The sequence below is a fragment of the Ahaetulla prasina genome, chromosome 3 (genome assembly GCF_028640845.1).
Source record: "Ahaetulla prasina isolate Xishuangbanna chromosome 3, ASM2864084v1, whole genome shotgun sequence".
In the NCBI taxonomy this organism is placed as follows: Eukaryota; Metazoa; Chordata; class Lepidosauria; order Squamata; family Colubridae; genus Ahaetulla; species Ahaetulla prasina.
The window spans coordinates 59883597-59899554 of NC_080541.1; the positions used below are offsets into that span (position 1 = coordinate 59883597).

The following is a 15958-nucleotide window of genomic DNA, read 5'->3' on the forward strand; positions in this document are numbered from 1 at the left end:
CCAAATGTGTGTCATCTGTAAGCGAAAACAGATTCTGTTTTAAGGTTAGTCTATGAATCCTGAATTTTTTGGGATGCTAAATCTGTACATCACATAAATCTCTTATCTGTGGGGTCCTTGGTACACTGTGAGTTTGGGTCTTTTCTTGCAGTGCACTGGTGATGTTACCTAGTTTGCTAATGAAACCAAGCTCAGGGAGCACCAAGAACCAAACAGTTCAACCTGGGAGATTCTTCCAAATCTCTTATCTTGCCAGTAAGAGGCACCATCTTGTATATTATTCATTTCCTAGTTTATTTAATCATAATTTATGGCATATTTTTCATTTAAAAGTATGTACAAACATGGCTATGAGACTGACTGCAGTTATGCAGTTTGTTGCTATAGTTCACTGTCATAAGACAAACACACACACACACACACACAAGTTAAGGATATAAAAAGAACAAAATTCTTCCCAAATTATTTCAAGTCTGAAGTTTTTTATAGGATTAGAAAGAAAATAAATGATTAGTTTATAAAGAAGACAATAGCCAATTGGATTATGGCAGCTAAGTTGTTCCCAACTATTAAACAGAAATAAAAGATAAAAACATAATTTAATATGTAATGGGAATTAGATGCAATAGAGGTATTGATATTAGCATGTACATTTTAATGAGCATCAGTAATAGACAATCCTCAATTAGATTTCAGACATCAGATCTTACAAGGTCAACAAATGTTGCATAAAAAGTATATATTTGACATATATATGTTGAATATATACTTATATTTAATGGATGCAGCCAAAGTGATCATAAAGAACAGAGTGAACTATTTATAAACCATCTGTTGTTTTGCAGATGCATCATTTCTCAGTATTTATTCTTTCGTTGAACAATAGGCTTTTTGCGTAAAATTTAATTATTATTATAATGAGACAATGGATTCTACAATTTGAGGATGAATTCCTCTTATACTTTTTACAGAATATATTGATATTCCAGAAATATGGTACTAGTTTAGGGATGTGGTGGCTCAGTGGCTAAGACGCTGAGCTTGTCGATCGAAAGGTCGGTAGTTCAGTGGTTCGAACCCCTAGTGTCATGTAATGGGGTGAGCTTTCATTACTTGTCCCAGCTTCTGCCAATTTAGCAGTTTGAAAGCATGTAAAAAATGCAAGTAGAAAAATAGGGACCACCTTTGGTAGGAAGGTAACAGTGTTCCGTGCGTCTTTGGTGTTTAGTCATGCCGGCTACATGACCACGGAGACATCTTCAGACAGCACTGGCTCTTCAGCTTTGAAATGGAGATGAGCACCGCCCCCCAGCACATCGGGAACAACCAGCACATATGTGCGAGGGGAACCTCTACCTTTACCTTTTTATGATGTGATTGATTATGACAATAGTGTTTGTCTAGATTTCAGGATATAAATACAGCTATGCCATATCTATACTATAGTACAGTGATGGGTAACCTTTTCGGGACTGAGTGCCAAAACTGGAGTGTGCATGCATGCGCCAGAGCACCAGAACCCAGAAGAGCAGCTGGCTCTGTGTGCCGCCTCTGGCACGTGTGACATAGGTTCGCCATCACAGGTATAGTACGTAGCTATAGTATGTAGCTATACCATATCTAGCAGATATTTTTAATCTTTGTTCTTAAACCAACTGTTTTTTCTGGCGAGACTAGCATAATTTTCAGAGCTTTATGTATATTTTCCATTATTACGTTTAGACTGGATATTTTGCAACCTTTTCCCACTAGTTCTACAAGCCATAACAATGGCACAGGGCCTGGCTACTTGAAAGACTGCTTATATCCCATAGCATCGGCTCAACTGATTCCATCCTGCAGGGTTGGTGCACTCTGGATTTTTCACTTAAACAATGTCATCTACCAAGACCCTGGAAGTGTGCTTTCTCTGTAGCAGCACTTGCCTTCTAGAACAAGGTTTTCCCCAAGATTGGGAAAATTGACACTATAACTACACCTGAGAAGCTGGATGCCAAGTTTATTGAATGTTTTTCCATACTTGTACAAGTCAAACTATTTCTTTTGTCTGCTGTTCTAAATCATCAGACAAAAACATGGAAACTCCCCCCAAACAAAATGAAGGATTGATCACAACTGAGGAAAGTTGCAGACAGAAAAGTGGAAGAGCTAGATGTTCCCCTCTTCTTCTTGTCTGATATATAGAAATGTGTGTGTGTGTGTGTGTGTGTGTGTGTGTGTGTGTGTGTGTGCGCGCGTACATGACTGAATGAGTGTGGTGATGAAGGGGTGGACAGATGGGAAACTCCAGAATCAGGGAAATCTCTGACTTCAGCCAAGGAAATACCTTGATGAACGTATCTTTTCTTTTATGTACACTGAGAGCATATGCACCAAGACAAATTCCTTGTGTGTCCAATCACACTTGGCCAATAAAAATTCTATTCTATTCTATTCTATTCTAAATAATGGCAATTCTGCCCAAAAATCCTCAGGAAGGAAGAAGAAGAAGAAGAAGAGAGAGATAAAAACAGCTGAAAGGAGCCATGTGTATCATTTCTTATCACTCGAAAAAGAAAGAAGAGCACAATGCCTTCCAGTTTCTCATGAAAGTAGATGCTGGGACGTCCTGGTTCAAGGAGGAAGGAAAGATAAAAATAGGCAGTCAGGTGGTACAAAGTCTGTGTCCCCCATATATAATCCTGTTGTTAGGTATCTACAGGTATTGGAGGGTTAATGTCCAAGAATCTGAACTTTTGAATTAAGCCATGCCTTCAGTATATGAAATCTCAGAGGAGACTTGTTGAGCTGGGTTATCCAAACGAAACCTAGCCTAACATGTTCTTTTATTAAGCAAATAAAGGTAGTATGTTGCCATAGGAACAAAACTCTCAGGCAACTGCTTTCTGACAGAGGATGATTTTGAGTGTTCTGAACTGATATAACCATCATTAGAAACAGTGTTGCGACCTTAAGATGTTATACTGTTGTGTGAAATCATACCAACCCTACATGGGTTGGGAGAGCCCTAGAACAATACCATATGCTTTCATCTTGCACATGGCAATATGCTTGCTGTCTTTGAAAACTGTCCAAAAGCTTCATCTAGAATGCATTGGACCAGTAATCAGCTGCCACCTGTGACAACCAATTTTTACCCCTGTATTCCAATCCCCACAATGGCTGCCAGTTAGCTTTCAGGTTCAATTTAAGATGCTAATTGTTCTCTAAACAGGCCGCTCTGGCTTTGCCCTGAAGCTTCTTCGTAACCACTCTCCCCAACTGAAATCGATATTGACTCCCAACTTGACTTTTTCATCTCAGATGAAACTGCCAGGATGAAGAAACTTTTGACAGTTTCTGCAAGCTACGTACCATGGAGGTTGGTATTGGCTTTCCAGAAATTAGTGAGAGCGCTGTTCTGAATGGCTTACGGTGATGCATGACACCTATAAAGAATAACTGCCCAATAGGTCTGGCCTTTATACTTTTATAAATATATAATTTAATATGTTTTATTGTGGATGTTTTATTTGTTAAGTTTCATTCCTGTAAACTACCACTGGTGGCGCAATGGTTAGACTGCAATATTACAGGCAAACTCTGTCCACAGCCTAAAGTTTGATCCTGACAGGGCTCAAGGTTGAGTCAGCCTTATATACATCTGACAATGGTAAAATGAGGACTCCAATCAGGTGTGCTATTCATCAGGTTCTGACAGGTTCTGGAGAACCGGTAGCGGAAATTTTGAGTAGTTCAAAGAACTGGCAAATACCACCTCTGGTTGGCCCCAGAGTGGGGTGGAATGTAGATTTTGCAATATCCTTGCCCCAGGAGTGGGGAGGGAATGGGGATTTTGCAGTATCCTTCCCCTGGAGTGGGGTGGGAATGATGATTTTGCAGTATCCTTCTCCTGCCATGACCACCAAGCCACGCCCACAGAACCATTAGTAAAAAAATTTGAATTCCACCACTAACCCAGATTGTTGGACCAAGATGCTGACATTGTAAATCGCTCAGAGTGCTTTTGGGGCGGTATTTAACTCTAAGTGCTATGGCTATTGCTAATAGTGTTATGGTTGCAGCAGGTAGAGAACAAATAAATGAGGAGGGGATCGGAAAAGAAGAGGTAGAGCATTTAGGGTTGTAGGAAACAAAACGACATTTTACTACTGGATTATATTTTCTTGCTAATTCGTCTACATATTGGAAGATCACTATCAGTTTACTTTCTGCAAAATGAGTACCGTATATACTCGAGTATAAGCCGAGTTTTTCAGCATGTTTTTTGTGCTGAAAAACGTCCCCTCGGCTTATACTCGGGTCTATACGGCTTATACTCGAGTTTGTTTTTTTTTTTAAGCCCCTCGGCTTATACTCGAGTATATACGGCTTATACTCGAGTTGTTGTTTTTTTTCTTTTTTTCACATTTTACCGGACGGCGCGGGGAAGCCCTGCCGGTGCAGTGAGAGGCGGGCGGGAGCCGCCAGCCTTCTCAGCTGAGGGAGGAGGTTTCCCCAACCGGTAGGTGCCTCATTTCCCACCCTCGGCTTATACTCGAGTCCCCAGTTTACCCCAGTTTTTGGGGTAAAATTGGGGACCTCGGCTTATACTCGGATCGGCTTATATTCGAGTATATACGGTAATAACCAAAGGTTTAGGATCCCTAAATTAAATATTATATATTCTAAACTATCATTAATATGGCAGCATGACTTTACCATATATTGTATGCAGCAGAATAGTATGTGCAAATGCATTCTTTTTTGTTTTAAATTTCTATATGAAGCTTTAATGGTGCTAATTTTCTGGGCAAAAAGCAAACTAAAACCCTTTAATTTTTGCCAACTCTTTCCATTACATGCAGGCCCCTGGAGCTATGCCCCATGGCACTTTGGGGGTTCTCTATCTTCTAGCTTTACTAGAAGAGTAAAGGAGAATTATTTTAAGGAGAATTATCTTTCTACTATTACAAGTGCTGTACTTCCATTCCTTTTATTCCTTTTATCCATTTTAAAGGGGGCTGCAGATTTTAATACAATTAATGTAAATGTTAGTAAATGCTGCCTCTTTAGGTTTTGGAGTGCAAAGTCTATTTTCATTTTTAAAATCAGATTTTCAGACAAGAGAACACCGTGCACAATTACTGTATATGGAGCTACCTGATTCCTGGAAATTTGCCAAACCCTGTTATTAATTTTGTGTAATGCCTTTTGCTGAAAAAAAAACCCCACAGGATTACACTGGAAAAAGATATGCAAAAGGCTCTTTAAAGTCACGTTTAGAATCCCACTTAGGAAAAGGATCATTTTCAAGTATTAGAACAGAATGCTATTTAAAAATGTTATGTTTTACAAACAGTATATACTTATACAGATACTGTTCTTTTTATTAGGTTGTTATAATGCATTTTCTGTGTAATTCGTGTTATTTTAGTTTCTATTGCAATTCTACTTCCACATTTTGTATATTAAGATTTGGGAAGTTCAGGGAGCAATACACACAGCACATTACCTTTTCCATTTTGTTTTCTTTTGAAGAAGGAAGACCAGTATTATGTGTTTTTTAATGTGCTGTTCTTATTTAGTTCTTATTTAAAAGCATAGCTATTACCACACATCCTCATCCTCTCCTCCAAAGGCTAAAATACATACCTTAGAAAAAGTCTGGCTGTTTTTGTCAATATTTTTCGTTTTGTGCTACTTTCAAAGGCATAGATGACTCATAAGAGGTCTGCCTTGCTGTTAGATGTTAGCAACAATGCTTTCCTTACATCAGTAAACATCTACCACATTTTTAAATTAGTCATCCAAACATGAGTTGCCAAAAATTCTTAAGTACAGAAGGGCACAGTTAATGCTCTTTCAATGCAATAGGACACATGAATTTGCCTACTAGTTACAGCAGAGATACCGAAAGTTTCCGCAGATTATATATATAGAGTTGGTGTTCTGTGATTATGATTCATGCAATATTTTCTCCTATGAAATGAAATTAGCATAACCTTTCATAGATTCTGAATATATGTATGGAGCAGAAAATATTAACTTGATAATACATATATTACTGAAATTGTGAGTGGGCAGAGGTTAAGCTTACAGAATTGACTTTTCACCCCACTAAAGTCCTGTTTACTGAGGTGTTAGGAATGTTCTCTCGTATCATTTCTGCTGGAAGTCAAAAACTCTATTGATCTACTTGGGCTGGCTCTCCTCTTGACTGTTAAGCACAATGATTAATTTTGGGTCTTTTATTCTCTTGCCGTTTTTATCAGGCTTGTACAAAAATAACCATTTCAGGAATACACCAATTTTCCTTGAACAGTATCTTTTTCTCCTGGAATTAATGCCGTTACATAAATAAATGAATTGCTTGGATTCAAGGATATTTTTTATTATTTTATTTTTTATTTTATTAAATTTCTATACCGCCCTTCTCCCGAAGGACTCAGGGCGGTGTACAGCCAAAATAAAACACAGAATATGTACAATTAAAAGAATTTAAAATGAACTATTACTATGCGGCCGATAATTAAAACATTTAAAAATTTAAAATATTATTAAAACCCCAATTTAAAAGCAACTATTTATGCCAGTCCTGCTTGAATGAATAAATATGTTTTAAGCTCACGACGAAAGGTCCGAAGATCAGGCACTTGACGTAAGCCAGGGGAGTTCGTTCCAGAGTGTTGGTGCTCCCACAGAAGGCCCTACTCCTGGGGCCGCCAGCCGACATTGTTTGGCGGGCGGCACCCTGAAGGCCCTCTCTGTGAGCGTCTGGTCGATGGGAGGCATAAGGTAGCAGCAGGCGGTCTCGTAAGTACCGGGTCCTAAGCCATGGGCGCTTTAAAGGTGGTAACCAGAATCTTGAAGCGCACCGAAGACTACAGGAAGCCAGTGCAGACTACGGGCAGTGGTGTTACATGGGAGCCACGAGCGGCTCCCGTTACCACTCAGCGCAGCTGCATTCTGGACTAACTGCAGCCTCGGGTGCACCTCAAGGCAGCCCCATGTAGAGAGCATTGCAATAATCCAGCGAGGCGTAACCAGGCGTGGTGACCGTGCATAAGGCATCCCGGTCAAGGAAGGGACGCAACTGGCGAACCAAGCGAACTTGGTAAAAGGCCCTCCTGGTGACGGCCGCCAGATGTTCATCAAAGGACAGCCGACCATCCAGGAGGACGCCCAAGTTGTGAACCACCTCCTTTGGGGCCACTAACTCGCCCCCAACAGTCAGCTGCGGAAGCAGCTGACTGTACCGGGGTGCCGGCATCCACAGCCACTCCGTCTTGGAGGGATTGAGCTTGAGTCTGTTTCTCCCCATCCAGACCCAGACCATATCTTGTTCCTCTTAATAAAATACATTTAATGTTGGGTTTGTTAAATCCAAGGGCACACCTAAATTTTTGGGTACAATAAATTGTCATATATAAAATCTTTCTTTCCCCCTCAGGTCACTTATAGCCTGGGAAATTTGAGCTAAGATAAGAATACAAATCAGTCTCTGATCCTGTTAATAAAATGTATTTTCATTGTTCATTGATGAATGGCAACTTAATGAATGCAATCATACAAATGGAAAGAAAAAGGAAGGAATGGGTTATATCAGTGATTCCCAAACTGTGAGCCGCGGCTCCCCAGGGAGCCGCGCTATCGTCATGGGGGCGCCGCGGAATATCTGCGCCCGCTGGGTCCGGCGCTGATGCGCCATTTCTGGGGCGTCTGGTGCGCATGCGCAGTTGCAGGTCGGATTTCCGGGGAGCCGCGGGCGCGTCTGGTGCGCATGCGCAGTTGCAGGTCGGATTTCCGGGGGAGCCGCGGGCGAAAAAGATTGGGAACCTCTGGGTTATATATTAGCAGAAAATATTGATAAACTGCATTCTAACCACTGCGCCACCACAGTTATGTTACTTATTCCAGTTTATCAATTTAACATTTGTTAAGTTGCCATTCCCTGGTTGTGGAATGAATAATAACAGTAATATTCATAGCAATAAGAATATTTGATCATTGAGTATTACTGATATTTGAAAAAGTGCAAATACTTAGTTGGATGAATACATAATACTACTTCAATCTTAACAACAGAACATTACATGTATAATACACACAGTGAGACAGACACCAATCAACAATGAGTGCAATAACTAAATTTGTATGCATGATTATGTCCCATTTTTCATCTTTATCATTGAAAACTGTAATTCAACAACTGTAATTTTAGTAAAACACTAGGTGGAGCCAGTCTCTCAAGACTGAATTTGGAACAGTCTTCAAAATTACTTTAAAACCTAGAATAGAATAGAATTTTTTATTGGCCAAGTGTGATTGGACACACAAGGAACTTGTCTTGGTGCATATGCTCTCAATGTACATAAAAGAAAAGATACGTTCATCAAAAATTAAACTTAAAAACTATATGCTTATCTAATAATCATTACGAATTATTATCTGTACCAGTTGTTAAATGTTTAACCACCCGTTTCACCTACCTTAACCTCCAAATACTATCATAAATGTCAGATAAAAGTAAAATAAAATGCTCCATATGGAAATTCACATTTTCCTGCAGTAGCTTTTATAAAAAGGAACACCAAGTATTTAGCATATGTGGTTTTGAAGTGCCATATGATGAAAATACAAAAGTGAAAAAGTTATACAAGTGAATTAAATAAGATGGATATTTATAGAACTGATGACACACTGAACTACCAAGGCAACAACTCACTCTTTTCCAACCCAGTTTCTGAATACTTAAGAAAAGAAGGCAATGATAACTCTGTCAGGGCAATATTACTTCATCTGGCATCAACCACTGCATCATTATACAATGGGAAAATTACAAAATCATCCACTCCTTGGATGATTATGAACACATTTCAGGTGAACAATGCAACTCCCCTTGTTACTCTCTGATGAACCAAATTCCCTCCCATCAACTCCGGCATGTGGAAATGTGAAACAATATCAGAACTAATGCTATGAAATGTAAAAAAACAACACGTTATATTGAAAAATAATCATGTTCTCATTCATTCAGTCTGCATTCACAGATGTATGTGAGTAGTTTAGACAAACAGACGTGTAATTCAGAGTTGCTATTTGGCTGTCTCACAATATACTTCCATAATATTCTTTCTGTGAAAGAATAGCAATAACACTTAAGACTTATATACCGCTTCACAGTGCTTTACAGCATTTTCTAAGCAGTTTAAAGAGTCAGCATATTGCCCCCAACAATCTAGGTCCTCATTTTACCAATCTTGGAAGAATGGAAGGCTGAGTCAACCTTGAGCTGGTGAGGATCAAACTGCTGGCAGTCACCAGAATTAGCCTGCAACACTGCATTCTAACCACTGCACCACCACAGACAATAAAGACAATAAATAATATATAAATTTTACTTTCTGAAAAGAGATATTATTTATGGCTACTGATAACTCTTCTTATTAGTGGTGGTTTACCCCCGGTTTGGACCGGTTCTATAGAACCAATAGTAAAACCGGTGGGAGGCTCCATCCACTGACACGAACATCATCAAAAGTGATCTGCGCATGCACGAGCACGATGCGAACCGGTAGTAAAACCGGTAAGTAGAACCCACCCCTGCTTCTTATCCAAAAATAAATTAAACAAACAAAAAAAAACAAAAAACAGGCAAAGCATGCAGAACATAGTTTCTAGAATTCTTTCCATTCCCTTTACCAGCCCTGGCCACCAGAGGCATTTGAATCATAAAAAGGCTGCATATTGTGGCCATGTGTGTCTCTGTATTTCTCTTTTCCTGTTGTGTTTACAGAGCTATGTCAGGGTATGTGCAATGGAAAACACAGAGCACCACTCTAGATCATCATGTAACCAGGAGAACTAATCTCCAACTGCATCTCCCATAGAGATGCACTGAGAGAAATTTCAGGATTTTTTTTTCCTCCATAGCCCCTGGCTAAATAATTCCATCTTCAAGCTTGATATTTCTATTACTGTTTTTTTTCCCAATAATAGAAAATCCATTCTGTTGAGTTTTTGAAGAACTGCCCTACTGACAGAAATTCAACATTCCATTGAATTGAAAGAAAAATAAAATGTTTCAGTCCTAATCTGGAATATCAGAATATAAATAAAAATCAGCCACAGATGCCTCTTGCTCAGCATTCAAATATTTTTCTCTAGAATGGTGTAATTTACTAACTGCATTTGTCATCCTGAAGGCACATTATGCAATATGTAAAATACAGCCTCTTTTCCAATTCATTTAATGCATGGTGATTCAATCCAGACTGGGATCATGATGCAGAGGACAAGATATAAACTTAATGATTAAGGATTTGTTTTACATCTACCCACAACCGAGAAAAAAAATAGAATTATGATTAAAAAAAATAAATTGGATGGAGGAATAGATTGGTTACAATCTAAACAATCCTGGTATGATGCACAATAATCTTAATTTTAAATATTGAAAGGCTGTTGTACAATATATGTTTGACATGTCATGGGATTTTTTAAAACAATAGTTTACATTCTCCCTTTCTGCTTTGGCCTGTCCCAGGTGGCCAACAGACCATAAAAAGTTCAAATATAAGTTAGAATGGACCAAATTAATATAAAATGGAAAAGTCTAGCAAATGAGACATGTAGTTGTAAGATTTCCTTACCAAATGGGGTCAAAAGTAGCCTGGAGCAATGCAGGAAAAATTCTCTATCCAAACTCAGAAGCTTCAGACAGCAGGGACATTCCTGAAAGGGCTGTCTTGATGATGCTTACAAAGAAAGAAGGTCTCTTAGTCAGACCATTTAGAATTTCAAAGGCCAGTGCCAATGCTACCACTTAAATTGTGAAAGCATCAATCTAGGTCTTTCAGTGTAGGCATCACACGATCTTTGGATGGTGTACTGATTAGCAGCCTAATGGCTACATTTGCTACATTTTGCACAAAGTACAACAGCTGGAACTTTTCAAGTGCACCTCCATGGGCAATGCATTGCAAAAGAAGATGGTACATAACCGAGATAAATATTGCCATATGCAACTGGCTTATAAACTTTAGGAAAATCTGGCACATTTTATGAATAATAAATGTAATACTTATACTGTTAGTTGTGCTACTGCTGCAAATCATTTCAGTCTTTGAACTTAGCAGACACTGACCTCACCGACACTTTTGCATAATGAAAATGAAGATAAGCATAATGCAGGGGTGAACTGAGGAATCTGGCCACATTCCACCATAGTCTGTTGTCTTCTATACAATAAGTGCTTCCATACAGTCTGTATTTAGCTGACAGAATATCAACAATTACAATTTAAAGTGCAATCCGTGTAGAGTTTTCTTTTGCAGCCCAGATATGGCAGTCCTATCTCAGCAAGCTTCTTTGATAGCTGTTCTTAACATTCAGCAGTCTGAAAAACTGATTAGCAGTTGCATTTTAGCAACAGTAGCAATAACAATAGGTTGGTGAAAAGATATTGGGAAACTACAGATCTCTCCTTGGTGGAGAGATCAAAGCAGCTACAAAGAGCCCTGGGAGATGAACAAAACAGCTTCTTCTTTATTAGTGATCCTGTGTGTAAATAGAGCAGGAGATAAAAAAAGAATGCCCAAGTTTGAGTTGAAATGGTACAGCCCCAAGAAGTTTCTGTAAGTAATAAATATTTTACGTGGTAGAACAAGTCACTAACCTGAAAAATGTCAATCCTTTGTTTCATCCAATTCAGAACTGACAAAATGAGTTATTACAGTATTTCTGTTTTACCAGAATTAAAGTCAACCATAATGCAAGTTCAGGTAGTCCTTGTTTAACTACCAGTCATTTAGTGACCATTTGGCCTTGGAACCACAAAAAGATATGATCCAATTCTGGAGTTCCAACAGCTGCACACACACACACACGCACACACACACACAGAGAGAGAGAGAGAGAGAGAGAGAGAGAGAGAGTCTACAGTCACATGATTACATTTTGGGCCTGGGAACCAGCTAATATTTGCAGCTATTTCCAGTGTGCCACAGTCACGTGGAAACACCGCAGTTTTCAGTGTTTTTTACTGGCTTCCACCATTTACTTCTGGTTTCTGGCAAAAGATACCCATTCAATAAGATGGATTCATTTAATTATCGCTGTTTCACTTAATGACTGCTTCAGAAAAGGTCATAAAATGTGTTGATCCACTTAATGACTGCCATGACTGATAACTAATTCTAGGCTTAATTACAGCCCTAAATAAAGAGCTACTTGTAACCCAGGGTACACTAGTATTACAATGGACTTAAAGATAGGTTTCCAGAAGCAAAATCTATGGGAATAGATAACTTTAAATTTAATTATGGTGATAAAATTTGGTAGAAGGGATTTTTCATTACCCCATTTTCTGAAATAAGGAAAAAAAAAATCAAAACATTGATTTATGGATTAAAGCTATTACAATTTTACAAAAGATAGTCAGTTGCTACGAAGGGCTTCTCATTTATTTTCACATTATTTAAAGCTATTAAAAAATATCTAGATCTGTAAAATAATGAATATCTATAAGGCTGATAAACAGACTATGGATAAAAATGCCCTTTATATTTCATAGGAAGACCTTCAGATCAATGCCTTGATGACAGTAGATATAGATTCCAAATGTGTTAGCTTCTCAAGTTTACTCATCTTATCCTCTCAAAGGGGTAGTTAAATTTCTAACAAGGAAGTAGATTAGGGAAAATCTTTCAGATTGATTTCAAATCCAAATGACTTGATGAACATCTCCATGTAGTTCTCTTGGCAAAAATATGGAAGTGGTTAGCTTTCTTCTAGATATTTTTCAATTGTCCAGGTTAATCAATAGCTCTGACATTTTCTGGGGGTCTCCCATCAAAATACTTAGCAGATCTGCTCTACTGAGCTTCTGTTATAAAATATGTGGATATTTTGAAACTGGGCTCTAAAAATATTTTTATTTTCATCAAACAGAAATTTTGAAAATAAATAAATAAATATAACTTTTAAATATAGCCTATTAAATATAAATGCATTATTAAAACTTATCAGGTTAAGTCCAAGAATGATGTAGAACGAATCAGTTCATGTACAAATCATGTAATAGACAGAATTATCAGACTAAACCTTTAATAACTCCAGCCTAACAGATGTATCCTGGGAGACTCTTCACAGTGGCTATCCTTATTTTCTTTCTGTGTCCCATCCAATTCCTGGCTGTGGTGTTTCTTGTCTGGCACCCATTTCTAGAATTTGCCTCCTCCTTCTTCAGGAACTGTCACCTCTAGTCCTTCACACTATTTCTCCCTCCATGGTTATCGTCTCTCACACTAATTTTGTTAATCCAATACATATTACATTTAAAAGTATGGCTAATAAATGCAAAAATAAATGGTTTTGCAACAAAATACAAGGTTAAGTAAGATTAACTATAATGTATAAGGTTTATTAAAATATAAAAATAGAAGTTTTACAAAAAATATGATATTTAAGCAAAGAGATGGGATTCTTTCAGCTGTTATATTCTGTTCTTTTGTGGATCTTGGGAAGAAATTCTTTTCAAAATCCTATATTTGTAAATTTTCAGTGGATTGCTAAGAAGCTAAAACCTGGCCTGTATACCATTGGACCAGCATAAACCACACTGCCCTTTCCAAATTTGCCACTTTTTATATCCTTTCAATCAGAATTCTGATGAACATCTTCCCAAACACACTTTATAAGCAAATACTTCTGCAACAGACTTGTCAACACTTGGACTGACACAACTGGACGATCACTGAAGACAACAGAGAAAGAAAGAGACCTGTACATTTTGCATTTACTTTTGCTATTTATGCATAAAGTAACAATCACATTCTCCAAATTGTCAAACAACGGATTTAGTATTTAATAAATAAGTCTCACAGCCAACTCATAAACAAATGACATCCATATTTTAATATTTTTGTAGTTACACCATCTATATCAGGGAGGCCCTACTGTCAGATCATGGCCACGGCCTATTCAGAATTGGGCCATGTGAATGGTGGCCGGAGTGTGTGAATGCACAGACCAACTTGCCCATGCTTGCACAAATCAAGCTGCACACATGCGCACTACCTCACCTGTCATGCAAGGACACGTGTTCACGTGCATGTGCAAGTCCGCCATTGGCACCGCCTCTCTCTCCCCCACCAGCTAGGCCTCCAAGCCTCAAAAGTTGGGACCACTCAGTGGTGGAATTCAAGTAATTTAACAACTGGTTCTCTGCCCTAATGATTTCTTCCAACAACCAGTTTGCCAAACTGTTCAGACAGTTAACAACCGGTTCTCCTGAAGTGGTGCGAACTGGCTGAATCCCACCACTGGGACCACTGATCTATATTTTCAACACTACCATTTTTCAACATTTTCACCGCATTTATAAATTCCTTTTAATAATTGTTCTTGGACGTGTATAACTTTTTTTCAGTTTCACCCTTTGATTTATTACTATCCTTCCCATCCAAATCTCTAGAATAGTTCTTGCAGCATTTCTTATATCAGTTTCATTCCAAATCACTGAATCATTTTTATGCTTAATTATATTATCTTTGCTGAACTCTTCTTATTCAGCCCTTTTTTCCACATATGAAACTTGATTTATTTGCTCTTTTTGTATAGAATACACGATTCTATCAGGCAACTGTCTTCATGTTTCCCATTAGTGTAATTTCACACACTTCTCTGGTACTATCTGATGTAATTTTATCTTGGTTGTTTATTTATTTATTTATATTACTACCATTCACTGGAGAGTATATAATTATCATCTACATATAAATTTCTATTTTTATATACTCACAATTATATAGATTACTCCAATTTACACATTTTAACAAATTTCATTTATAATTAAGTCTACATTTTTATTTCCACATGCGTAGTTACAGATGTTTCTCTATCAGAGCGCAAAGAGAAAATATCTGCTGCAAACTCAGCATAGGCATCAGGAAGGGCACCCGGCCAGTAAATGCTCAGTTTCATTCAGTCGTTCTGACCCCACCCTGAAGCAAGGGATTATAGGGTTGTAAAAAAGAAAATTCATCAAATTCTTTCTATTAGATTATAGCATATAATTTTCACTCAGATCAGAGCCCTTCCTTTTCCTTTAGTTTCATTAATACACAACATATCTATTTTTCATTCTTTCCACTTCCTTCATTAATTTATGTTTTACCATATCATATCATACATTTCTAAGTGAAAATCTTCAAATGTAGTGGCCATCAATATCAGGACCCACGAAACTGACCAATGACTTTGATAAACTAGAAGTTTTGTTTAATATGAAAAAATAGGGAAAAGGTAGGCTAGATTTACCAGTGGTAAATTTTCTTTCTGGCTGCTTTCTCCTTGGAATTCCACAACCTGCTTCAGGCAGCCTCGTTTATATCTCCATAAGAAGACATAGAGAAAGGATTCATTGCTTTAAATTATCTCTTAGATTTTCTATTTTGTTAGCACCTACAATGCTCCACTAACCTTATGAATCAATTGTTTCCTCATTATGCTGACACATAAAGTGTAGGCCACAGCTTGCAGTTTCTTTCCAAATGGAACTATTTAACTACTTCCTTATCATGAACATCTTCCTGCGCAAGTGTAATTTAGAAACCTTTGCCACTGTAATTTTCTTTGCTTCATTTTCTTTAAAGCTAATCTTTTATGTGACAGACTAAATACTCATTCATCAGCACTATTATCCCTCCAACAACTTGAAATGAACAGCTATGGTTGAAACGCAAAAAGAACAAAAGGAACAATGATTTTCATACACATAAAAAATACAAAAATAATTTTTCAGTACAATTTGTTTCTTGCATCTTATGTTTCGGGCTAAAAGGCAAGAAAATGCAACTTCAATGTTATTTCAGAGCAAGCAACTTTGAACAGTCGACATTTGCATATTACTTCCTTATAAGAAACAAAAACAAAACAAAACAGAAAAATTCCTTTTCCTCATTAGAGACAAGAA

At 37.8% G+C, this 15958-nt stretch overlaps 1 protein-coding gene across 2 annotated transcripts in view; it reads right to left on the bottom strand.

Moving 5' to 3' along the window:
- Nucleotides 1-15958, bottom strand: part of EPB41L3 (erythrocyte membrane protein band 4.1 like 3) — a 158458-nt gene that overhangs the window by 119635 nt on the left and 22865 nt on the right. The window contains exon 1 of one of the 2 annotated variants that reach the window (XM_058177307.1): nt 5635-5653. The exons of the other annotated variant lie outside the window; for it this stretch is intronic. The gene's annotated coding sequence lies outside the window, so the exon portion shown is untranslated. Of the gene's footprint in view, nt 1-5634; nt 5654-15958 lie in introns of those variants that run through there. 2 annotated transcript variants of the gene reach the window in all.